Genomic DNA, 27,629 nt, shown 5'->3' with positions numbered 1-27,629 from the left:
TTAGTTGGCTCAAGTGTTTTGAACATAAACCACTAGCCTAGCTAGGTTTGCATGAAAAATAGTTTTAGCACCCAACTACCGAAGCTACATGCCGAAGCTATTGCCTTATCTATTCCATAGATTTTTTTGGCGTTTGAAGCAAGCGAAATGTCTTCACCTTTGTATTTCATTTTTTGGACCCATGACTTGTCCTTGGCTACGCGGGTTCAAATAGTGTTGGATACAATTTTGGTATGTTTTGAATTATAAATAAACTATTTCAATTTGAATTTTAAATTCTTTTCAACGCCTGCGAACGGGCCGAAAAGAGGGCACCAGGCACCTAAACAGAGCTGAGAAGCAGCGCAGCACACATATTTGCTGATGCATACGCACGGCTGATATCATTTTGTTTCCAAAGTTATTTTCATTTTCCTTTCCGCGGTATACAAAATGGTTCCACATGTATTCCTAATGCATGCACATATGCTGCGTTTATTTGGAAAAATTTGCACGAAATAAATTTGGCATGAGAGCAATTTTTGTATTGTAATGAAGGAGAGACGAGCGAGCGTATACTTACATGTCGCCGCATTTACTTTTGCAATTTACAACTGCTTGACATCCAGCTTCCATAATGGCTCGAGCACAGATAAATAATCTATTATCCTAAAAAATGCCGGTCCATTATTTCTGTATTAGGAAATTCCGTGATGTAACCTTATACTGAACTCCCTTCCTTTTGTCACAGCAATAGACAATTACAGATTAAGCTTACAATGACCACGTACAATTTACCACTCATCTTGCATGCCTGGTTACCTAATTTCATATCTGCCCAACTATGCATTTTAAGAAGCGACCCACCTATTTGCATATCCAGTTTCCCTAGCTTGCCTAGCTCTCCGAGACCGTACTATCAGAACGAATGTTACCGTTGCTAGCTTAGTTTATCTTGTCTCACTTTACTTATATTCCTACATAGAATTCTAGTGCAAATAAAATCTCAGTCCTCATACCTTCCATGAGTCGATATCACTAATAAATTAACTGAACTGAGGAAATGTGCACCCAGTTCAAGGGCATGGCGCTTCTACTTCGGCACGCCTCCCCTCTGATGGCATATTTGAGGCGAACTACGATCAGTAAGATATTTTCCTCCATTTCAGTTTCGCGAACCTTCGTTTGGGATCTCCTTCGTATTGGACCCGTATTTAATGTAGAAGACTAGTGGGTACACTCTAAATACAGTATCCTATAATGTAACATTTAGATGTCAATAACCTATGTAGCAAAGGTTACAAGTCGCCAGTTTTCGTTTTTTGGTCATGTTTTATTTATTTTTGCACATACTAAAGGTTACAACGGCCAATTGTTCTAGCGTTTCAAAGGTTACCATCAAATTCTTGCCAAGTAACCTTTGCACAGTAACCTATGTGCCGACAGGACCTATGTGCCGACAGGACGGGAGATATGCCAAAAGAGACATGCATGCGCACACGCGCCGCGCGTGACCAACTTTTTTAAAAGCGGCGTCATTTGCCGAACGATTGGCTGCGTTGCACGCGGTGGTCTGGACGGCGGGAAAGCCCGAACGTTACGATGTTGTGGCGACTACGTCATTAGCGCACTCAGTTTGGGTGCTTCAAAGTTCTCATGAACCACGCCGTTTGCTATTGGCGTTTCTTGTGTGCATTATCTGAGGTAATATAGAAGTCTGCGCCTGTGTACGTACTACAAAATCGCCTGTGGCGCTAAACAGGAAGAGACTTGTGAGGTGTGCATCGCGGCAGCTGCAACGAACCTTTATTTGGCTGTCAGTGGTATGTCATTGCTGGTCGGACGGCTTTACAGCTAGCACGATTAATTTTTGACTGCTGCAGCAACTGATCAATCGCTCACAGTAGAATCATGGATTTAGGTGAGTGGCTCCTTTTTTCATCTATAACCCCGTAACGACTGACGTGGTCTTCGTTTATTCTTTGCATATCAAAACGTGCATTTTCTCTGCTCATTTGTAAAGTTCGTTCTGTAACTGCACTTGGCACCTAAATCACGTTCGATAGCTTTCTGCCAGTACATCACTAACTTATTACGCGGGAATTTGTGTTGACGAGTCTAGTATACCTGTGATATTGGTTCGGGTCTGTGGCTCGGGTCGTTTGGTACAATCTATGTACAGTACATATTGGTAATTCAGCGCTATAGTTTTGCCAGTTCGCATGTTTGTGGGCACGTTGGTGACATGAGCGTTTTCCTATACTTTGAGATGAGCACGCCTAAATGCGCGGCTATACCTCTGTTTTCCATTAAAATTCGGCATCTTTGCACGCCTTTTCACTTTTTATCGATTGACCTTTTCGCCGTAAGCGTACTGCGCTACAGCCATGATCGTCTAAAGAATACTGAATGTGTGGCGGTACCGAACCATAGTCTACGGATTACGTGATATGTCAGGCAGCCTACTGATGTTTCAGTGCACGGACTGCATGCAGCAACACTATATACAGTGACAAAATTTCACGCTTCTTGCCAATTGATTCCTTCGTGCGTTTTACTTCGTATCCTGCCTAGGTGATTTACAGTAAGAGAGTGGAAATTATAATGTGCAACAGCATAGTTAACTGCATTTGCTCGAATTGCTAAGTGGGTTGAATGCACAAATGCCTAAAAGAAAAAGCAAAACATGCACTTGAAGACCCAGAAAATCGTCTCAGCGAGCACGATGTTGTTTAATGACAACCGTTATTTTTTTTTTTTTTGAATTCCTATTCCAAAGACTAAAGTAAGGCTGGCATGGCGGAGAAATTCCGCTTTTTATTTTGTCATTGATCTGTCCTGCCAGCTAGCATATCCAGGTGGTAGTGAAGGCATCGCTCCAGCCAGTCACAATAGGGAAAAGAAATACAGGATAGAAATTGAAAAAAAAAATGATTTTTTGTCTTGGTGACTCCAGCCAGGACTCTAATTTGAGATTTGTGGATGCGTGATTGTACACTTCTTTCCATGGCTTTGGGCTTTATTTTCATGCTGGCATGTAGACTTCCAGTTGCTCTACTTCCCTATCTTCTCCAGTGGTTGTGATTGATTTGGTGGCTAATAATGCAACTAATAATGCAGCTGTCTCCATGGTGGGGAAAACGGGGTTATGACAATGTTGCTGCAATATCATGTTCACAAAAGCTTCGAAAGAGAGAAGCCAGGAGAGAGCTGGCTGTGGAATATGGCTGAGGCTTTTGACCCGAAGAAGCTTTTCAGAATGCAGTCAACCGTTTCTAAGCCGTTTGTTTATGCAGCGCCTTCTTTATTTTTACAATGCCTGCCAAGTACGGCTGATCAGGCCATCGATGGCCCTCTTATGTCGTCCTTTCCTACTACCCCCGTTGGCTAGCTTTCGCACTTGTTCTCTTTGTGGGGCAGAGATGCTAGTTGAATGAGCAGCGCCGCCGCACAGTGAAAAGCGGGGAAAGCACATTTTTATAATGTTCCCTCTTCCTTCATGGGATGGCACTCTGCATCCCTCATTGTCATCAGGCTGCCTGTCTGGTATAGACCGTTTTATCATGGGCGCTGCCATTTTGTGTATGTGGCGCCATCTAGCGGCTGAGTTGTGAACAACCGCCATGCTGGTATGTGGGGTCCCATCCGCGGAACAGGCGACAAGTAGCGGAAATCGGCATTTTGGAGCTTTCGCGTTCAAATTTTTGCTTTCTGAAAGTACCTAGCTGAAAGAAAAAAGTTTTCAGTAGCAGCGAAGCCATTCGGTCAGAAATGACAAAAAATTATGCTCCTGATCAGGTCGGCTGAAGGCTACAAGCCTGGTTACAATTAGTGTGTAACTTTGTGGCACAGAGAGGCGGCGGCTCATCAATGGCAGTGATTGCAGCTTTCGATCTACTTTTTATTTTTAAATGATTTCTAGGGACGGCTTACCGTAACAATTTGAGGAAAGAAAGAAAGCGAATGTAGCGGTTTCATGTCACGTTTAGGAGCAATGCTAATCGCGCTAGATTTGTTGGGTCAACCGATCCTTCATATACTCTTTACTGCTTGAGCGGCTACTGCGGAAGTTTTCACACCTCTACTGGGGTTCTATTCTTAAGTATCCATTATCCATTTCGGATCCATTTACTCTACCCTGGCTACTTTTGTTGAGTGACAATCAGGCAGGGCAATCGGATTTCAGCATTGCCTACATGACTCGACAACCTGTTTGCTGGTATGTGCGAGGAATAGCGATGACTTGTTAACAGCGGAAGCTGCTATCCTGCAATTTCTCTGACTGGGCGTAAGTTGCGTTTGTCTGACGCTGCCGTCATGCTGACATTAAAATACAAGATAAAATGGACAAGTGATACCTAAGGAATAGGGACCCTAAATTATGTCCCATAATGGCCTCATCGAAAGTTGCTTTTGTCGACAATTATATAGTCCATTTTTCGTCGCAAGGTTTGCTTACTGCAAGCAATCGCTGCTATTCCTATGATCATATTCCCATTTATTATCGGCAGCAAAATCTTACGAGATGCGTGTTTTCAAAAAAAATATTTTTCCGCTGTTTCACTAAATAAGTTGACAACCAATTTATTAGTATATCGTTGTCTTCAAGTGGGACAGGTTCTTTCATACTTGCGTTAACCTCAGGTGACTGAATCGAAATAGTTCTTCTTTACCTGGCGGCATCTCGTAAATATTTGCCGCAAGGAATATCATCCGCTTGTTGCCCAAAGTCTGCCGCTGTTGCACGGATATTAAGTTTTTCCGGTCCCTACTCTACAAACACAGTGTTTGGAACTCGCCCGAAAGGCTGCCAAAGCGAAACATTTTCGGTTGGGGCTTAAAATTCAGAAGCTGCTCGTCTTCGCCCAATTGAGTGAGTTGCAAGTGGAACAGTGTAGAGCAACACACGCGCATACCACCGCTGTTAATAGTTTATCTTCTGTTAATCATCTCCTTTAGGTTGTTATTTTTTTTTTCAACGCAAACAACTGAGTAAAAAAAAAAGATTGCGTTAACCGCGGCAGCTCTTAGCAGCTAAACTGCGGCCGGCGGAAATGAAACGATTAAGGAAATGAAGGAAAGAAAGGGACGAAAGAAGACAGAACAGGGAAAGACAGCACATCGCTCACATCAGCTAATCGGCTTAGATACTTTGCGGCTATTCAAGACATTTCTTGTGCAAAAGACTGCAACGTGTGCCCTTTCTCCGTAGAATGCCCTGCCGCCCCCGCTGCTTTCCCCGCGTCCCCACATACCAGACAGGAGGAGCCGCGCAGCGCGTTCCGGTTCGAGGCTATTTTCCTCCTCGCCGCGAAAACGGTCTATTGACACGTTGTGGAGCCTGCTGTTTGTGATGCTGCTTATCGTGGAGCTGCTGAAAGCACCAGTCTTGAAGAGAGGCGTTGGCATTGCCATGGCGTCGCTATGGAAGGCTGTGGTGACTTGTTGGGACCATGTATGTTTTTAAGCTACATACTGCAATATTTTGGCACTGACACTGCTGGGCAGAAATATGAAATCATAGAGCAATACATTTACCTATATTGGTTTTAGATTCAAGTCAAGCTTAGCAAGGAAAATAGGAGAATGATAAGTAAGGCATGGTAAATCTTCCCTGAGAAGGCATTTCTCGAAACTGCCAAGTATCAGTAGCTTTCAAGTTGTTGCTGTACTTTTGCCCGGATAATCTGGCATCATTACATCCGACAAAGATTTTTAGCTGTCTGCCGTAGCTTGCAGCTACGATTGGTTTAAGAAGATGAATGTGAACGCCATTCGAAAATGCATGGCGCTGCAGCTGATGCCAAAGCACTTGCTGGCTGCCACATGAGCTATCAGTTTGGCATCTCTTTTGATTTTGTGGGAGAAAGGAATGATCATAACTACTTAAAATGTTTTATTTGTCTCGCAATGGACAGCAGTAAGCTTTGAAACCACCTCAAAATATGCCTCTAGTATGCTTGCCACCGTGCTCAGGTTATAAGTGCAGCGAACGTCAAAGTCATCACCTGTACCAATGATGAGCAAAGACACCGATCTCGCCAGTTGGCATTCGAAAACGTGCCGCGCCGTAATGAAACGAGAGGTAAACCAAAAGGAGTATGAAGCAAGATTCAGGCAAGTACGTGGTGTATGCGTAGGAGCGAGCGATAACCAGAACGCCAGTGCCGCGAGCTCAGACGCAAGTAGCTTGTACCTAAGGTTAGCGCTTAACCGCGACGACTGACTGAAGTGAGGTGTACCGATGGCTCCCATTGTGAAGCAGGTGATTCGGTTGGCATCGTAAAAATAGAAGAGGCGCTGGTTTATGCCATGCTGAATACCTAGCAAAGCTGTGTTTACCATCTAGTCTTTAAAGTTCTTCTGTATTCTGCTATGTAATTTCCGTTTCCTACTGCATTCTTTTCTGATTGGTTAGCAAGACATGGTGGATTTCTCTGCAGCATTTCCATGATGTGCTGTACTCAAGGATACTGCAGACTTAGTTCTGGGCCACACATCCCAGTACCACATTTTGAATAGACAGGCTGCACACTGTATGTGAACTATGACCACTAGCATGGCTGTATCTGTCGCCTATATTCTTTTTCTTTTTCGAACGGTTGCCAGGTGGCACAATATGAGGCTTTCAGCAAGATAGAGTAGGTCATTGAGGCCATTATCTTCTAGAAACCTCAGCTGGTCCTGTTCCTAATGTTATCTGTAAGCAAAAAGGCCAGGCTTTGCACTCTTGCAGCCATAACTCCAACTTCGTTTAACCATCTTGTTCTCATGGCTTACTGCTCAGCAATCAGAGCTATTCTGAGCAGCTTATCAGTTGAGAATCGGAACATTCGCCTGGTGCTGCTGCTTATTTATTGTGCTTGCCTCGCATCTTTTCGCTTTTACTTATAGGTATACAACGAGCAGATTTCTTTTAAGTAGGCCTTTTTTTCGGTGAAGGTGATGTACTCTAAAATATACTTCAAAAGGACAGTTACCACTGTGTTGTTGAGGTATTTTCGTTTTGTAATAACAGTAAAAGCTCGTTAATTCGAACTTCGCAGAACCGGGAACAGTTCGAATTGTCCGATGTTCAAATTATTGAATTGCTTTGAAAAGCTGGCAAAAACCATTTGCATTACAGTAAATTTAGACTATTTACTCGTGTAACAAACCCACTTATGACTCGCATAATGAACCCACTCACCTTCGAATTTTGCCTAAGAATAAAAAATTCACCGGATTAAAAAAAAAAAAAAATCCCTGTGTCGATGGAATTGCATAAACAGGTTTGGGGTGCGAGCTGATGCCGGTGAACACCTCCGGCAACGCATTCCCTCCCCAGAACAGGAGTTGGCCACCCTGGTGCAGTAATTGGCCGCAACCTCTCATGATAAGCTCCACAAAACCCCGGCCCTCAGTCACCAGCTGCTGCGGAACTGACCACGGCGGCGGTCAGACCCGTGACGCAGCAGGGGGTGCTAAGAATGCTTGGCTCCGCTGGACAGGCCGCCATTGGAAACTGACCCTGGCAACCTTTAATGCTAGAACCCTATCTAGTGAAGCTAGAAGCAGCGCTCGTCTTGTCTTCCTTCGTGCCTGTCGTTTTTTTTTCTCGCGCTTTTCTACACAACACTGTTAGAGGAACTAGAGGGTATGACGTGGGATGTCATAGGGCTTAGTGAGGTTAGGAGGCCGAATGAGGCCGAATGAGGCGTATACTGTACTGAAAGGTGGGCATGTACTGTGTTATCGAGGTTTACCAGAGGGGCAACTAGGAGTAGGTTTCCTTGCCAATAAGTATATAGCGGGTAATATGAATGAATTCTATAGTATTAATGAGAGGGTGGCAGGCAACGTAATTAGGCTTAATAAGAGGTGTAAACTGAAGGTTGTACAGGCCTATGCACCTACATATAGTTATGATGACCAGGCAGTTGAAAGCTTCTACGAAGATGTAGAATCGGCAATGCGAAAAGTAAAGACGCAGTAGAGTGTACTAATGGGCGACTTCAATGCCAAGGTAGGGAAAAAGCAGGCAGGAGACAAGGCAGTAGGTGACTATGGCATTGGTTCTAGGAATAGCAGGGGGGAGTTACTAGTTGAGTTTGCAGAGCGCAATAACTTACGAATCATGAATACCTTCTTCAGCAAACTGAAGAACCGGAAATGGACATGGAAAATTCCTAACGGGGATACTAAAAATGAAATCGACTTCATAATGTGTTCAACCCCCGCCATTATGCAGGATGTAGCGGTAATCGGGAAAGTGCGATGCAGTGACCGCAGAATGGTAAGGTCCCGAATTAGCCTAAATCAGAAGAAGGAACGCAACAGATTAGTAAGAAAGAAACCCATCAACGAATTAGCGGTGAGGGGGAGGGCAGAAGAGTTCAGGATCTCGCTACAGAATAGGTATTCAGCTCTAACCGAGGACAGAGATATTACCCTAGAAGCAAGGAACAATAGTTTCAGAGATATCATTACTGAGTGCGCGGTAGAAGTAGGCGGTAGGATAGTTAGAGAGGATACCGGTAAGCTGTCTAAGGAGACGAATGATTTGATTAAGAAACGCCAGAGTATGAAAGCTTCCAATCCAACAGACCAGATTGAATTGGCCGAGATATCAAAGCTAATCAATAAGCGCAAGGTGGCCGATATAAAGAAGTATAATATGGAGAAAATTGAGCATGCTGTGAAGAACGGGGGAAGCCTTAAAGCGGTACGGAAGAAATTGGGCATAGGCAAAAACCAGATGTATGCGAAAAGGGACAAAGCGGGCAACGTCATAAACGAATATAGACGATATAATCAGATAAGTTCAAGATAAGTTCTATACAGGTCTCTACAGTAGTCAAAGTAGTCAGGACCGTAATAAGGTTGGCGGTAGAGAAAAAACAGTCAGACGTTCCACCAGTGACGAAGGACGAGGTCAAGAATGCCCTAGAAACTATAAAAAGGGGGAAATCAGCTGGAGAGGATCAGATAACTACAGATTTGCTGAAGGAGGGGGATATCGTGCTAGAAGAACTGGCCACACGGTATACACAGTGCCTGGTGTCATCGACGGTACCGGAACCATAGAAGAATGCAAACATTACCCTAATTCATAAGAAAGGGGACTCTAAGAACCTTAAAAATTACAGACCCGTCAGCTTACTGTCTGTTACGTATAAGGTATTTACTAAGGCAATCGCTAATATAATAAGGACAACCTTAGATTGCAATCAAGCAAAGGATAAAGCAGGGTTTCGAAAGGGTACCCTACTATCCATCATATTCATACCATCAATCAGGTGATAGAAAAATGCTCAGAATATAACCAGCCCTTATACATAGCATTCATTGATTACGAAAAAGCATTTGACTCAGTTGAAACCTCGGCGGTGATGCAGGCATTGCGAAATCAGGGGGTAGACGAGCCGTACGTGAAAGTGCGGAAAGATATATATAGTGGCTGCACAGCAACCATAGTTCTGCATAAAGAAAGTAACACAATTTCCATAAAGAAAGGTGTTAGGCAAGGAGACACAATCTCCCCAGTACTATTCACAGCTTGGTTAGAGGAAGTATTCAGAGACTTGGAATGGGAGCAGTAAGGGATAAGGGTAGGTGGAGAATACCTCAGTAATCTGCGATTTGCTGATGACATTGCCTTGCTAAGCAACTCGGGGAATGAACTGCAAATAATGATTAATGACCTAGACAGGAAAAGTTGAAAGGTAGCCTTGAAAATCAATATGCAGAAGACTAAGGTAATGTTCAACCGCCTCGGTAAGGAACAGCATTTTACATTAGGTAGCGAAGTACTGGAAGTAGTATGCGAAGGGAAGTAGTAGGACAGGTAGTAACCGCAGATCCGGACCATAAAAAGGAAATAACAAGAAGAATAAGATTGGGATGGAGCGCATTTGGCGAGCGCTCGCAGGTTATGACTAGCAGCTTACTGGTATCGCTCAAGAGGAAAGTATACAACAGTTGCATCTTACCTGTACTCACCTATGGGGCTGAAACGTGGAGGCTAACCAAGAGAGTTCTACTTAAGTTGAGGACAACCCAGAGGGCTATGGAACGAAAAATGGTAGGGGTAACATTAAAAGACAGGAAGCGTGCAGAATGGGTCAGCGAAATAACTCAAGTTACCGGCATACTAGTGGAAATTAAGAAGAAATGGACATGGGCAGGACATGTAGTGCGAAGAGAGGATAACCGATGGTCGCTTAGGCTAACAAACTGGATTCCAAGGGAAGGAAAGCGTAGCAGGGGGCGGCAGAAAGTTAGGTGGGCGGATGAGTTTAAGAAGTTCGCAGGGGTCAAGTGAATGCAGCTAGCACAAAACCGGGTTAACTGGAGAAATATGGGAGAGGCCTTTGCCCTGCAGTGGGTATAGTCAGGCTGATGATGATCATGATGATGATGATGGTATCACCCTATTTGACTAAATTATTTACCTATTTTAGTATTTGATACATTCAAATAGGACGCCAAGCTTTAATTGGTTCATAGGAAGGGAAAGGCGCAGTATCTGTCACACTTGCTCTGTGGACACCTGAACCGGGCCGTAAGGGAAGGAATGAAGGTGGGAGTGAAAGTGGAAAGAGAGAAAGGGGAGCCGTAGTGGAGGGCTACGGAGTAATTTCGACCACCTGGGGATCTTTACCGTGCGCTGACATCGCACAGCACACGGACGCCACTTTGTTTCGCCTACATGGAAACGCAGCCAATGGCTAATGAGACAGTTTTTGCCTACACTTTTACATTTTTGCTTGTGATTATTTACCTAGTTACTTTTCTGGTATAATTATGTTCGGACACAATATTACGTCTCCCTCTATTGATCGACATCGCTCATTACCTCTACCACTTCTCAATTACAACTTCTGCAGACACGATTTTGCAGACACGATTTTGCGGACACGTTTTCCGGACGCGATCTGCTGACATAAATCTGTGAACATGGCGAAGCAATGCTTTCACATTAAAAAATGGCAAGGATTCAACAATGCTGAACCGAATGTGGAGCGAAAGAATTAGCTGCGGGTGACCAAGTGTTCTTCGTCTTCTTTTTTATCTTCTTCTTCTTCGTCATCTTCATTGCCGTCTCTATTTCTTCTACTTCTTTTCTTCTCGTAGCTACGCCTCTTCACAACGGAGCTGCGGCAACCCCTGGTCTCGCTTTGGCTGTTGTAGTGCTGCTTTCGCCACGAAAGGTGAGCTTTCTGAATCAAGGCATAAGAAGTCTCTTTTTGCCTGCCTTGCGGAAACCCGCCGAAAACCTTTGAGGAGCTGGTCACGGGAGCCTCCAGCATTGAAACATTGCGACTCTTTATGACATCGCCGTCCAGTTCAAGTCTGCGCTGTATGCTCGCACGCTACGTCCAATGTTGACAACGTCTGGCGGGAGCTTATCCGTGAAGATGTCCGAGAAGATCTGCGGCGACTCCTTCCCTCTCCCATGAAATCTCAATTAGCTTCGCTCGCTGACGTCGTCCATGAGAAGTCCAGCAGGCACTCGGTGATCTTCCAATATTGGCTCCAACCACATCAGTGCCACAAGAAGCAGGAATTAACTATGCTGCTGCATTACATCGTCCTGCACCCGACAAGCCCTTACGAGCCCCCTCAACATGAAAGACTGTTCTGGAACGTCGCCCCTACGCTCCCGTCCGCCATGCTTATGAACGCCCGTTGCGCAAGTGCGACGCCTGGAGGACTGCAAACAACCGCCCACTATGCTTTTACTGCGGTGAGGCCGGCCACATTCTGCGCCACTGCCCGTACCGACGAATCGGCCACCGCAGATTTGCATTAGATGCCCCACGACCACGCCCCGGTCAACGATCCCCAAAAATAAAACAAGCTATCTGCGTAGTGGTGGGTATGCGCCCCCAAGCCGTTCGTTCAGGTCCCATCCCCATACATGACCCTCATTGCTGCACTAGGCCGCAACGTTGATGATAGTGTGCGACTAGGGTCCCCAAGAGCCGGAGGAGAAACTAAAGGTAGCAACCTTTGGAGGTGATGTTGCTTCACGGCTAACTAACGAAGATCATCCGCCGCCGACAACGAGAAACGGCGACGCCGTTATTACGCCGACGCTCCTTATGAAAACTCCCTCGACGCGCCCAGACTTCAATGTGACACCGCCGCTACACACGACGATAGCAGCCACGACGACGCCACCAGGCTCTAAGCGGAGACTGCCTTTCAAGCAAGTGAAAACTGTGTGCTCCGGCTGCGACCTCAGTACACGATGGATCCGAGATCAGACGCCAAGGCTCACGCACAATGCAAAAACAGCAATGATCATCGTGATGACAGAATAGTCAGATTCAGTGTCCACTGAGGCAGTAACCATACTACCGTCGACAACCATTCAAGGTCACGGCAAGTGACCTTGAAGTGGATACAGAAGGTCGCGTATTTATTGCCTTCGTTAACAGCGGAGCTAATTATTCTATCATAAGTGGACAGGTAGCCGCCCAGCTCAAGATAGTGACGACCATGTGGGATGGCCCTCTCATCCCTACCTAGTGGTAACCTTATTATTCCGTCGGGGCGATGCACCGCAATGGTTACAGAAAATGAGCGTACCTACCCTGAGAGCGTCGTCGTCCTACAACAATGCTCGCGCGAAATTAATTTTGGACACGGATTTCCTGAATAAACATCGGGCGATCATCTACCTCCGATCTAAGATTATCAAGCTCTCGACGGACAAAACCATACCTGCTATATCAACTACGACGAATCCCGTTGCTCTTAACGTCCTCGAGACAGAATGGACCGTAACACCGCGATCAAGCATCATCGTCTCTTTGGGTATCGAAGCAATCGCCATTGCCTAAGGTGTCGTCGGAGGGAACACCCAGTATTACTGATAGAGGACTTGGTTTCGCAAGAGGCATCGCCCATTTCCGGAATGGACAAGCTAAAGTGACGGTAACCAACTTAAAACCGACATCTCAACAGCGAACAATGGTCACCTTTCTCGACGAGTTAGGAGACATCATAGGCGTCCTCACCTTTCCTAGTGAACTCACTAATATACAAACTGACCAAGGCCAGCTCGCGACTTTCGATATCAACCCTGCCCTACCCCGGATGAGCCAAACGAAGATTCGCACTGTTTTTGAAAGCTGTCGGGAGGGTTTTTCATCAGCGTCGAAATTGCGACAAACGCTGTTGACAAAGCGCCGCATTATCACAGACGAACATGTCCGGCCTCTTTGTCCAAAACCCTTTCGCGTATCGCCGCAAAAATGCCAAGCCATCCGGGAGCAAGTAGATGAAATGCCTCGTGACGACATCATTCGGCCATCAAATAGCCCATGGGCAGCTCCCGTTGTTCTGGTGATGAAAGACGAAACACTTCACTTCTGCGTTGGTTACTGCCGCTTTACAGCAGAGTAAAGTAGGATTTCCACCCGCTCCCCTGCGCCGACGACGCACTGCATCGGCTCGGCAATGCTAAGTAGTTCTCGTCGATGGATCTACAGAGCAGGTACTGGCAAACCAAGGTCGACGAAAGAGACCACGAGAAAACCGCGTTCATCACGTTAAACGGCGTCTTCGTGTTCAAAGTAACGCATTTCGGCCTCTGAGCTAAACTAGCGACGCTCCAGAAAGTAATGGAAATCGTGTTGGCTTGCTTAAAGTAGAAAATATGTCTGGTGTACACAGACGACGTCGCTGTCTTCAACTCAAGCTTGAATAACATCTGAAAGAGCTTCAGACAGTGCTGGATTATTGAAATGATCAGTGCTAACACGAAAGCCATAGAATTCTACTTTGCCTACTCGGATCTGCTGTTCATTGGTCATATTGTGAGCAAGGAAGGAGTTCGCGCAAGCCCGCTCAAAACAATTATGATCGCAGAATTCCCGCAACCCGCCGACAAACAACCGCGCATATTCCTGGGCTATACGCTTACTACCAGCGATTTGTCATGAACATTACGTGCATCGCCGAGCTATGACTCAGCTTACAAAGGCTGACGTCCCTTTTAAATAGGAAGCGCCGAAATCACAAGCCTTCAACGACATTAATTGTCGCCTACAGTCCCTTCCTGCCCTAGGCCACTTTGATAAAAACAACGTAACTGAAATTCGCACCGATGTCAGCAGTGTCGGCTTAGGCGCCATTCTAGTTCAAGAAAAGTGGCGAACCGGAAACAGCCATACACCAGCAGGTTCATTTCAAAACCTGGAGCCAATTACTCGATTACCGACGAGTGCCTCGCGATCATCCGGGATACATCCTCCCTTACCTATATCATCCCTTCCATATATCATCCCTTACCTATATGACAGACCATTCAAGGCGGTAAGCGATCATCATGCGCTCTGCTGGCTCGCCAATTTGAAACACTCTACGGCCGCCTTGCACGCGGAGCCTATCAGGAATTTGATATTTCTCTGGGCTACAAGTCGGGCTTCAAGCATTCCGAAGCAGACTCTTTATCCTGAGCACCCGTCGACGCTCCCCCAAAAGAAAACGACGACGACGACTTCTTGGAACCTGTAAGCGTCAGCAGTTTCGCACAGCAGCAGCGATCAGACCCTGACATGAAACACCTTAGCCGATTAACTGGAAGGCAAGATCACCTCCCCTCCTGTGTTCAGGCGCCATTGGTCGTCGTTCACGTTAAGAAATGACGTCCTCGTTACGAAATTCGCATCCAACAGGACCGCGCAGCTTCTTGTTGTGTCTAAAAGCCTCCGGCAGGAATTTCTGCCAGCGTTTCCCGATGAGCACACAGCTGGGCATTTAGGGTTTTCGCGCACGTTGCAGCAAATCCAGTAGAAGTACTACTGGCCCCGGTTGCCTTGTGACGTTGCCCATTCCTTCAAAACATGCCCTGATGTCAGCGACGGTATCACCCCCGATCAGACTTGCTGTGCTACTCAAGAACATACAACCCCGGAATATGCCATTTAAAAAAAACTTGATATGGATCTGCTCGGCCCCTTTGTGATTTCATGTACGGGTAACCAGTGGATCATTTGGGCCCACCAACTACATCGCGCATTACGCCGAAGCAAAAGCCCTGCTTCATGGCACCATATCAGAACTCCCGAAGTTGTTTGAAAGCATTTTACTGCGACACGGCGCCAGTGAAGTGCTCATCAAGGACAGGGTATCATCTGTTACGGCGGAGCTGACGCAGACTATCTTGAACTACAGTCAAACGAGTCACCGCACGACGACTGCCTAACATCCGCGGACGAATGCGCTTACGAAGCGCACAACAAAATAATCGCAGACATGATCGCCATGTACGTCGACGCCGAAAAGAAGACCTGGGATGCCACTTCCCGTACGTGATCTTCGCGTATAGGACGGACTTCCAGGAGACAACCAGAACGACACCGTTCAAGATTGTGTATGGCAGGGAGACCACGATGACGACACTCGACGCATTGCTGCCGCACATAACCGACGAGGTGAACCTGGACGTTGCCGCCTACCTTCAGCTGCATAGGAAGCCCGACGGCTTACACGGCTGCGCTTAAAGACAAGAAACACACTGACGCCCGACGATACAACTTGCTAGGACGCGACGCAGAGTACAAGATGGGAAACCAAGTCTGGATTTGGACACCGATACGCCGCCGCGCACTGCATGAAAAGCTGCTGCAACGGTACTTCGGAGCCTAGACATTCATCACGGCAGTACTGAGGAACTAAACTGAATTCAGAAATCTAAAATAAAGGAATGTCTTGCTACAAAAAACGAAGCGCATCGCGAAAAATGTCTCGCAGTAGAACGTAACATTCTAAATCTTGAAGACCGGATTGCGTCTTCGGAACAGTGTTCCCGAAACCCAAACATCGAATTTAAGGGTGTTATTCATAAAGATAACGAACACGTGACATATCTATTTAAAGTTATTGCTGCATTCCTAATCACACTTGTGGCGCCGTCATGCGGCCGGACTGCATTACCGGACAATTTTCCAGGTCTTAGCCATGCTATTGACCCCATCGTTCTTCGTCGTCATTTCGCTCCCGGCAGTCTTGCCGTGTCACTGTGATTAAACCTACCTTCTAACCTACGCTGGCTGCTGTGGCTTCTTGACGGTGATATTTGGTGGCGCCGTGCCGGATATCGTCCCCGCGTTCGCTGACTTCGAAAGCATCTTTGAAGCCAGTTCCGAGTGCGTGGTTACAACTCCTGTCCACAAGACGAGTCGTCGCCTGCGAGGCCTACAGCCCGAGAGCACCTCCAAGAGTCATGACGTCTAACTCAGGCAGCCATACTCCCCAGTAGACTGGAGCGGTGCCACTGTTTGTCCTCCACACACCCCGGTCACCCCCTTCGTTTCGTGATGATAGGTTCGAGGACGTTGATGACTCGTTGGCCAGTTTCGGCCGTGTGGCAGGCTTCAACCAGGGGGACGGTGAGGGCAAGTTTCAAAATGTCTACATCTCATTGCTGTATTCGGCCAAAACGTGTTACGAGAATCACAAAGCTTCTTTTTCCACTTGGGAAGCTTTTCGCCGAGAGTTGTTGGCAACATTTGTACCGATGGGAGGAAAGAGAAAGCCGAACGTGCCCTCCACTGAAGATCGTAGTAGCCAAATGAAAGGGTTGCCATGTTCATTGAAGACATCACGAGACTCTTCAGTCGGGCTGATCTAGATATAGACCTTTTTAGTTTCAATGCCTGGGTGCAGCCATCTTAGTTTGATGGTGGCGCCCCATATGAGCCAAACTGCGAACGTCCGCTCCGGCTCCTCTTGATGCCATCTCGGGCTGTGCTGTCGTGTTGATGCTGCGGTGCGGCAGTATAAAAGGGCTGTTTCGCAGTGCTCGTGAACGGTAGCCGACACCTTGGTGCTATTTGTGCTTTATTTGAGTGCACCAGCAAATCGTATACCATTCGTTTGACATAGGGGCAGCCCACAGAGGTCCCACGCAGGAGATACCAGGGCTTAGCCGTGAGCATTGCAATCGGCGATGTGTGGGCACCCCCTCTGTCACCTGTCCACATACGGGTCTGAGCGGACCCCCAAGCAGATTTGCACGGGAAAACAGCTAGTATGCCCGCATCTAGCCCACAATATACTGCGTAGGATTCATCGGGGCTCAGCTCCAAGCTCCCCAGTGGCAAAGCATGGGCACACCCCCCTTCCTGGCGGTCCGTCTGTTGCCCTGCGCGGACCTATAGCAGCTACGTGCGGGTAGAAGGTAGTATGCCCGTGACTAACCCACAATTCCCCGTACAGAGTGCTCAGCTCTGAGCTCCAAAGTCGTTAAGCTTGGACCAAACAATAAATAGGTTATATAGAATGCCTGCTTTCGTGCCATGTCACGAGCAAAGAAAGGGTCAGTGGCATTCCAACTTGCAGCCTGGCTGTATCCATTACTCCAAATAAGTGGGCTAAGCTGCACACTTCACAGCTAACAGCGCGTAGGTTCGTCTTCGGCTTAGTACACTGTGGGCCTCACAAATTGCTCGTCGAACAGCTGCCACGAGCAAATCATGGAGGCATAGATGATTTTTATCTCTTCCAACTGCCCTTAGTCAGCGTTAGACAATATTCACTTTATTAGGGTCGGTCAGCCCGTGCAAGGCTCAGCAAGGTTCAGCGAGGCTAATATTATGCACTTAATTGCTTTCAAGAAAAAACACAAGGTAAAACCACGCGTAACGGAATCCATATAAGTAATACGACAACAGTTCAAACCCCAAAATGCGAAAATGAGGAAGAATACAAACTCGACCAGTGAAGCGAATAAACATCACTATGTATATATTACAGGCAGTAAAATGCGAGATTATATGTCTACACAAAAAAAAAGAAAAACGCACTCGGAGAGTCGACGTAAAGGGACTACGATGAAAGGTTGCGATCGTCGACATCGTTCGAGCTCGAAATTTATGCAACTTCTCAAAGAGCACTATTTTTTCATTGCAATGGACAGCTGCCACTTAGATGTGAGGAAAGCCGCATAGGGAATAAAGCCAGCGCAGAATATGTGATGGAGACAAAGGCTGGTGTCATAGAACAGTGCTGAACCCTCCCAGGTAGCACAGAATGTGGGGCTCCAGTAGGTCCGATGTAGGCAAGTGGGACTGGGGCAACCATCATAAAACCTGCATCGGTCCCCGATGGGGCAAAAGTGCGCAAGCCCCATTTGGGCTAGCCCCGGTTCCTACTGCATGGGTTCCATAGCGGCATTGCTCGGGCTAATGCAGAGCACATTCCTGCATCCAGACCACAAGGGTCCATTGTCGGATATTTAAGGGCAATCCAACCTAAATGTGGGCTGTTTATGGGAAAGCCCTCATAGAACCGAAATGAGACCGCCCCCACTAAAACTTTGTGGGACCTACATCGGCCGTAGTGGGGCAAAAAAAAACGAACATGCCCACATGCTGCCCCAATCGGCCCCTTGTAGGTTACTTGAGGGCAGGTGAAATATGAATAAGCTCAATTTGGGCAAGCCCTTGTGAAGCCCAAATGAGGCAGCCTTAGCTAAACCGCTTTAGGTCCCACATCGGCTGTAATGGGGCTGGAAGGCGGGCGTGCCTGCATGTTACCAAAATTGGTCCCTTGTGGGGAATTTGAAGGCACGTGCAAAAGCAAGTGGGCTTTAGGTTCAAAAACAACACCCAGCCCAATTGGGGCTGCCCACACAAAACCGCTGTAAGTCCTAAAGGCGTGAGTGCAATTGTGCAATCATTCTTTCCCACCTTTATTTGTGTTAGATGTTGCCCTAAATTACTATTATAGATGAATTGTATAACAGATGTTGCCATGTCTAGTCGGTTAGGATTATTACATGGCTTTTGTTCTCGCGCTCATGCAAATTGCACTACAAAATATTAAAACATACTGATTGCTAACTGTTGCTCCTTATGTGGTTGCTGTGGACAGCCTGCAACTCTCAGCACAATATTACTGTTCAGAACACACATCTCCATAGCCTGAACATATTACTGTTCAGAACATACATCTCCATAGCCTGAACAAAATTAACCTGAAGTCATTTAGGCTAGATTAATGTTATGAATTATTGTAAAATTTAATATTGTAGCTGTTTAGAAAGAGCAGACACGTATAAAATAATTACTTAATTATTTGCATAAACATTGCTTGGGAAAACTTGGACTAGGGCTTCCCATCAATTACCTGCTACGGACCCCTATGAGAATAATGTGGGCAAGCCCAAGTGCGGCTAGCGTTATAGAACCCGTATCAGTCCTATGTCATTATCTGAGGGGCTAACCGAAATGAAAAATAAATGTTCATCCAGAGCGGCTGCCCGAATCTGTCGAAAGTAGGATCATTGTGGGGAGTTGGCAGGATGTGCCCTTTTGGCAATGCGGGAAAACTGTGGGCAGCCCCGCAAGGGCTGCCTGCATCGGCCCCTAGTGGGGCCCATCGGGGCTTTGTCGACAGCTCCCTTCAGGCCTACGTCGGCCCCTCTTGCAGCACCCACATTGAGCCCACCGGGGCTGTCCTGCATTGCCTACATCGGACCCACCGGGGCCCCACCTTCATAGCCCACTTTGTGCTACCTGGGCTGCGTATAGCTGATGTGCACAGCATGTTCATAACTGCAAGCTCGACAACATTCATGATCTGTTTGTGCTTGCTAGGTTATAAGTTTGGCGATTTTGTTCTCAATTCAGTTCTGCAAATTGCCTGCTTTGTTGTGCCAGCTGCAGGTGTGGTGAATTTGTGTTTTTGTCAGTAATGTGCGCTTGTGTTCTTCACTGTTTTTACGCAGTGAATAGGCAAATATGCTACGAGATGTGCTGAAAATACAGAAGTACCGTATGTTTGTTGGATAACCTCTCACATGATTAATTAAATTTCCAGCCCTGGGCACCACGCATGCAGTGCGCAAGATGCAGGCATGCGAAGCAGTATTTTTCAAAATAAAAAAATGGTTAGGCTGCTTATGCAAGCTCATGAAGGTTATGTGAAGCCTATGTGTGCATTTCCAGCCAACAGCTATAGCCAACAAGTATGAGAGGCCAGCGAGTTGCTTAGTGGCTCGGGCTTTTGTTTTGACATTGAAACCATGCTTTACCAGCCATACGAATATACTTGCAGGTCGCCTGACTCATGAAACAAAGGTCTTAGAAGTAATCCCACAGTCACACCTAAAATCAGCTACATATATCGGCTTCCCTTCTCTCTGTCATATCATGCGGTATCATTAAGTCAGGCAGCCGACCCATACATTATTGCTAGCCTATCTCCAACTACCACTTGCCGGACCCATGACCATGCTTTTTTGCTCACGACGACACTGGATTTTCTGGAAAAAGGGGCCTTTAATGTATTAAGACCATCCAGCAAGGCTTATGCAGAAAGGCAGCAGAACCTGTGCAGTATCATGTCAGATTGTCCCAGTGCAGGCGGGACTAGCTGCACTTAATAAACCGAGGCCATCAATTTCTGTCCACTTTTCTAGCCTTGTTAGGGATCCTTGAGTGATTGGAGACCTTTATTACAAAAATATAACCGAAATGGCATCACTAAAGTTCATTTTTGTGTGTATTCTGAGTGTGGGAGAGTTTCGGGACGTTTCCATTTTTCTTTCCGCGCAGAAACATCGTTGTGCTCCCGCAGAATAATCTGTCTTGCTTAGTTTGATGTTTCTCTGCAGCATTCCTTTCATTTGAATTAGGCTACTAGGTTGTGATGCAGTGCACATGAAATAACTGGAACATATCTGCATTATTTGCGTAGAAACGTTTTGTTTATTGGCATTGAGACCTAATACCGGCTGCTAGTAGGATGTTAGTCTTTAGATGGAGCTAGTCGCAGCTACACTTTGTCATTTAAGTGAAGGGAATTTTTGGTTACGATGCATTAGTGAAATTTGTTTCTTATTCAGGAATGTGCACTTAACAATAAGATCCATGTCACAACGCATTTCTTTGCATCATGTCCTTACACACAAAAAAGTACTTTTAGTATTTCCTGCAAGATCACTGCCTTGAAGAACTACAATGAAAAATCAAGTTGAGTGGTGACAGCCATGCTGATGCTGCATTGTGTATTTGTACTTGCAGTTGCTGCTCAGTGCAGAATATTTGCAGGTGCCATCACTCAACTACCGCTTTGGAAGCCATTTGGGGCCTCAATTGTGCCCCAGAAAGAAGTCCACTCACCGGTTCCTAGCTTGGACTACCGCCTTGGAAGCTGTTTGGGACCTCAAGTGTGCCACGGAAAGAAGCCTACTTATCGGTCCCTAAATTCGTACAAAACGTAATGAAAAACACATAATGCATGCATGTGGCCCCTTTGATGTGGACGTTGGTAGGAGCTTGTTAGTTAATTTAATAAACTGTGTTTGTCTGAAATGATTTTCACTTTTGAATACATTATGCAGTTGTAGCCAGCATACCGAAATATTAGAACATATGCTTCTCTTGGTGTACTGCACCTTTTCCAGCGCTTATTTTTATTTCTTCTTAACAAGCAGGACTCATTACCTCAAATGAACATGCAGTTTATATGTACATTATTATAATCGCACAATTAATTTGTTCATGTAGTGCAAACTTTTAACAAACACTAAACTTTCATCCTACAGGTAGTAACTGCTTTATATCATATTGCTATATGGCCACTTGAGAAAGGCTGCCTAACTAGAATTGGCGTTTAGACTGATATGCATTGTTGCCGGCTAGCGCTAGTGGAAATACATTGTGGCATTATGTCGTGCTTGGAGACTTGTGCACAGCTGGTATTAATTGTGCACAGCATTCTGTACAGTAGGTATTTAGTCAACTGGGGCTATTTGTGACTTTTTCAGTTGCTAGATTAATATTTTTCGGACAGAATGATTTTGTGCAAACAGTGCTGCATAACATGTGTGAATACATGCATATGGCTGCATTTTGGCCAGTGTGACTGCCCTGTAGGGACTAAAGGCATTTAGTTGTTTTTGCGTAGGTTATTAAAAACCCTTGTAGGCGGCTAAACTAAATTCCTTGTTGGCAGCCAGCCTGGGAAAAATTTGGCCAATTGGGGTGGCACGTGGGGTTTGAGGGCAACCTTCCTTTGTGCGGGCTGGCTCCCCAGCACCCGCATGAGGTCCGTTTAAGGTGGCACACAGGGGTGTCATGTTGGCTTTTAATGGACTCCTCATTTCTATAGACAGCCCCTGCAAGCCCCCTGAAGATCCCCTTCAGATGAACCACGAAGGTGTTATGTCGGCTTTGAGTAGGCACCCCTCTTTACACAGGCAGCCCCTGTCAGCCTCCTGTGGGTCATTGTTAAGCGGCCCTCCATCTGCTCAATTCAGTCCCATGTCGTTTCTGTGTGCGCACCCCTGATTGACTTCACTGGGGCAGCCCCAGGGTTTCCGCGACTGTCCCCCATGGGCAGCACCAGGAGCAGCCTATGTCGGTCCCAACCAAAGCCAAGTTGCAATTCCTGCAAGCTCCCAACTTCGAGCCCACGTGGGCAGCTCGCTGTGGGCCGACAAGGGCCCACAATTCAGAGCCCCATTTGTGCTACTGAGGTATATCACTGAGCCACGAATCCTCATGTTCGGTCCTGTCCAAAAAGCGAGACTTAACCACATCCACAGAAATTCCAGAACACTACAGAAGGGCCAGGAGAACCCTCCCCCATAGACCTCTTACAAAGAAGGAAGAAGTAATCTGGCGAAAACTGCAGACGGGCACCTTCCCAAACCCGTATATACTACACAAATGGCATCCTGAGGTGTTCTTCCAAAATGCAATAACTGTGAAGGCATAGCTAGCCTAAATCACATGCTCTGGGTTTGCCTAGAGCTAAACGGGATAGACGGAAACAGAGAGTCATGGAAATGCACCTTTCCCAGCCAGGAAGAACAAATCCTAAAACAAGTCATCCGTAAAGACCAGGCCGCCGCCGGAAGCCAACTGATTCCAGCCGACATCTAGGAGGGACATAGATGGTGAAAGGGGCAGCTGCGTCTCACTCGATCATCCATACTCTCTGACGGGTGGAAATAAAGTGTTCTCTCTCGCCCTCTTTCTCTGGGCCGTAATATCTTTCTACCGGAAGGGGGAAGGGTCGGGGATGCCAAATTTGCCCGAGCACCCGCACATACGCGCAAACACAGGCTGCACCGAGATTGGATGATAACACACACCACACTGGCCGGCAATGTCCGAATGAAATCCCTGTCTTAATCCGTGGAAGCCATCCGGTGGACATGGTAGTGTACGTAATGCCGTCCTACGGTAACGGCCACTCAATGAACTGCAGATGAGCATAGACTTTGTAAGCAGGACGCCATTTCACGTCGGTGGTGTCCAGCTTGCCCTACAGCGCCTGCGGGTTCCGCCACCGTAACGGCGTTGCCACGCGCGCGCCGTCAAATTCTACCGTCACGCAGTTGATGAGTAGGACGTGTGTTGTTGACTACCTGGTCGAAGTTGACCGTGTTGCGCTGAAGACGTTCATCTGTACGATGACACTCATATCCACAATCTCTATTGCGGTCAGTGTAGACGCCATGTCTGGCCCGAACTTTGACTCCTTGGGCTTGTCCTCATCCTCCTTCTCGCTCTCCCTGCGCGACGAGAAGTCATCAGCCTTGCTCTCCATCTTCACTGTCTCGTACCCCTGCTCACCCTCGCCATTTCTGCCCTCTGTAGTCTTGATCTTGCTCTTGGTCTGTACGTCTACACCTTCCGCTTTCGGGGGCTCCTGTAGCTCACGAGTAAGCTTGGACTTGTTTATAATCAGAGCTGGTTCTTTCATCCCGTAACACTAATTGAGCGCTAGGTCTATATGAGCGCATGAAACTCTCCCTGCAATAACGAGGGTGACAACCAAAACCTCAACCGCATAATTCAACATTTACTCCTTATTTTTTCCATGCTGCGCTCGGCAGACACATCTTTGTCCAGTGGAGTGTTGGTCGCGGTAAGCGTCTGCAGGTGCTCTGCATCAGGCGAAAAAACGATTTCTCTCCTGTGCGAGGCGGTCGGCTATACCATGCTGCAGCTGTTCCTGATCGAGCCATTCTCGGTGATCCAGCTCCAAGCACACCAGCCACTTCGAGTTGGCCAAACCACCGTTCACCTTGACTACAGCTAAAAAGTGCTCCAGGAGCTCCCGCTCCTCCCGCTCAGACTCGGCGAACAACCTCTCCTCCAGATGCTGGATTTCCTTCGCATGCCTAGTCTTGAGTGTGCCAAGCGCCGTGCTCAGCTCCTTGGCTTCGGCTTCAGATTCGCATTCGTATTCCAGCATGGTTTTTACCACAACACAGTTCTTTATACTCAGGTCATTGTTCTTAGACCTCTTGTCGCCCAGCTCGCGTTGCAGCTGCTCCGAAGATGTCTGATGTGTCTGGCGAAGCCGCTGCTTGGCCACCTCAGCCTCCCCCGTTTTGCATAGTAGCTCGCACACCTCCCGGCTGTGACTCTGAATGCCCTCGGACAAGCGGGTATGCAGCTCGTTGGCCAGATGGGCCATCTCCTCGCGGCGCTGGTCCAGAGCGTCCAGCCTACACGTGTGCTATACCCGCTCAGCCTCCAGCTACATCTAATTCATCTTAGTTACTTCACTTTCCCCTCGGAGGCATAGCGCTTGGCAGCCAGTTTGTGGGACTCTTGATCAAGGCGCTGCTGTAGGTGCGCGCTCATAGCCTTTAGGGTCGGCCTACCTCCAGGCCTGACCAAGCAGGCCTCCGTCTCATGGCGCTCATGCTTTGGAGTCTCTTTGTAGGACTGCTCCAGCTCTTCCTCTCGCGAACACACCCGTTCACGCACCGAGGCCCATGCTCGCTTTATCTCCACCTACAGGTAGTGCACCCGCTACTGCAGTTTTCCCGACTGCCCTTCACCAAACTTATATCATCAATCAGGTCCTCAAAAGCATCTGGACGCTTATATAATAAACAATTAGTGGCCTTAATTATGAGAATGAACCAAGAAAGTCAATTCCGATTTTATCAAAGCGAGTCCCCCATCTGCAGTAAGCTGAAGCAAGTAAGCAGGCCTCACATAGCAGGGGTCTTGTGGCGCTGTCAACCTTGACAACCTCTGGCGCAGCAGTGGACAATGGCAGCATGTTTTGGCCAATATTAGGCATGACTCACTTTATAGAATGCGCAAATTCCAGTAGTTGGCCGGAGATTGCCTAGGCCTATATCAAGGATGTTATTTTTGAGGTCGGCGCCGAGACTGACAGTTTGGATCGGTTGCCGCTGTTCCAGCTTTTGGTACATCTTTCCACTGCGCGTGCAATAGAAAGAATTGTTTCGCGAGAACTGTGGAGGTTTATTGGAAATGCGGCCGTCCACATCCACATCTCATGTTCGCTTTAACGCCGTTGCCTTGCCACCTACTATTATATTGGGGAAACGAATTTCCACCACATAAGGAACTTTGATTTGTACTACTAATACCTGCTTATTGGACATGATAGTTTACTTGTAGGATATAGAGGTTGTAGGCGGTAGGTCGGAAATGTTCATATACAAAACAGTGTAACTAAATAAAAGGACGAAAATGAACATTCAAAACAATGTCGTCCTTACTGGGAATCGAATCTGCATCCCGCAGCTTTCATGTCCAGCGACATGCCTATTGCACTGCGGCTGTTTATTTTGATTATTGTATGGAAAAAAAATTAAATTAGCACATGCTTCAAATTACTGGACTACATAGTAGGAACGGCTATACAGCTGTATAGCCCACCACAACAAATTTCAAAAGTCATATATGTACACACAAGCATACAGCTGTTCTATCCAAATAGGCGGCTCTTCCAGGGCAGAATAACTCTCGGCACCAAAGCACAGTGCTTTAGGAAGTAAGACTTCGATGATCGCAGTGGTTCTGCTTGACGGTCCAAATTTCGCCTTTTCCATAAACTAATAGCCCCATCAACACAAACAAATCATATTGAAAGTCACAGTTCTTGCAACGAGACAAAACCGAATATTGTATTGCGTGATTTCGGTGTCCTTTAACGTTCACTGCAATATGTTCCAAAAACACAGCATCACGGCACTGATGAAGCAGTCGTCAATAGTCTCTGGTGTGTAACTCAAGCGGAGATCACCAGCCATAGCACAAACGTCGGCTTGAATGTGAAACCATTCCTTAATGGGAACTTTAATGTATGCAGTCTAAAAAACAATGTTCTTGTAGAAGATTAAATGTAGATGCGCTTAACATACTCTAAAATACTAGTGACAAGAAACTCTTCATAAGGTTCCCGATGAAAAAGTATAAAGAGCAAGCACTCAGTAAGAACCTTGGTCATCGGCCTTCTTGATAAGCTATACGCAATATAAAAAGCTCGCAGTGAGGTTATTGAACTTGTCCGCAACATCTCATTGAATACCCAGAATCGTTTATGCTCTTCTCGACTCTGTGCAAATACATACGGTGAGAGCTTAGACAACTAATAAGCACATATGCAAATATGGATGCTTTGTGAACATGAAAAAGGAGGGAAAGCGAAACTAGCTGCTGTAAGAATGAGTTAAATGCCTAAATAGCCAAACTCTATTGGAAGAAACAGGTTATCACAGGGAAAGGCTTGCCACTTAGAGCATATACGAAAGTTGCGAATATTGTGTGTATTACCTACACCTTCTTGCTTCCACAATGTAGGATTAGTAGGACGTTGGCAAGCGTTTTAAACAAAAATGCTTGGTACATTTGCGCACTAGCAAACACTTAAGGTTCTGGTCACATCAGCACCAAAGTTTGTTGCCTGATCCGCCCTGTATACGAGTCGCTGACGTGCCGCTATTCAATTCGCAGTTACACTGCACCGACTCCTTGGGTGGGCACTCATATTCATAATTTTCTATCCCGCAAGGGGCATCTTTTAAAGAAGATGGTTGGGTGTACTATGCGACACAACTTTCTCCGAGCACCCACACTTAGCCGCGTGTGGCATCGCCATGTCTGGGGAAAAGGAAATCCTGGTGGTTAAGCCGATAAAGAATGTTTGGACCTTTAAGGCCCCTAGGCAGCTAGAGGCCCTTTGGCCCACGCTTCCCATAGATGGCGCCTCCGGGCTCACCTACCTGGTGGGAATCGGCAGTCTCCTTCTCCTGTTCTCCCCTTTATCTTTCACTTTCCTATCGTTTTTCTTGCAACTCGCCTGTCTTCTCCTACCTTCTTAGTCCCTTCTTACTTATAGGCGGCGAGGGATAACCCTGTGTGGCTAACCACCCTGCGTTATAAATATTCGGTTATATTCGGGGTGTACGGCTGGCGTTGGCAGGACTGCCTTGCAAGTTCCTGTCACGTCCCCTCGTTGTGCTCCGAGGTGGGTGGCCGCCACCCTGGCCGAACAACAAACTTAGTGTTATGGCTTCCTCTGCTGAACATCAAGATAGTCTTGGAAATAAAAGGCGGACCGAAGGAATTGTTAAATGCTTCTACAAAACAAAGAAAAGCTTTACAAAGTACCAGCTTATACACTCTGAAGTTGACAAAAAACCATCCCGCACCTTGTCCCCATTTTTAGTTTCAAAATATTTGACCAACAGTTCAGGCCCGAAGTACAAACTGAGGAAATTAACCAGCGGAGACCTGCTCCTCGAAATCGCGGATGAAGCTGAACATAGAAAGCTTACAAACATTCACTCCATTGGAGATTTACCAGTGACCATAGCGGCCCATAGATCCCTAACACTACTCTTGGCGTCATTTCAGACCCTGAAT

The 27,629-nt window shown here is 46.7% G+C and overlaps 1 long non-coding RNA gene across 1 annotated transcript; it reads left to right on the top strand.

The window, feature by feature from the left end:
- Positions 1-1,523: 1,523 nt before the first annotated feature.
- LOC146186659 (uncharacterized) lies at positions 1,524-21,276 on the top strand. The gene is made up of 3 exons (XR_014707870.1): positions 1,524-1,900; positions 11,095-11,171; positions 21,003-21,276. It is a non-coding gene; the product is annotated as an uncharacterized LOC146186659 (long non-coding RNA).
- The last annotated feature ends 6,353 nt before the right edge of the window (positions 21,277-27,629 follow it).

The sequence above is a fragment of the Amblyomma maculatum genome, chromosome 6, assembly GCF_055883805.1.
Source record: "Amblyomma maculatum isolate TAMU_Amacu chromosome 6, ASM5588380v1, whole genome shotgun sequence".
Taxonomy (NCBI): Eukaryota; Metazoa; Arthropoda; class Arachnida; order Ixodida; family Ixodidae; genus Amblyomma; species Amblyomma maculatum.
The sequence above is the reverse complement of the archived record's forward strand: the minus strand, read 5'-3'. Positions and strand labels throughout refer to the sequence as shown.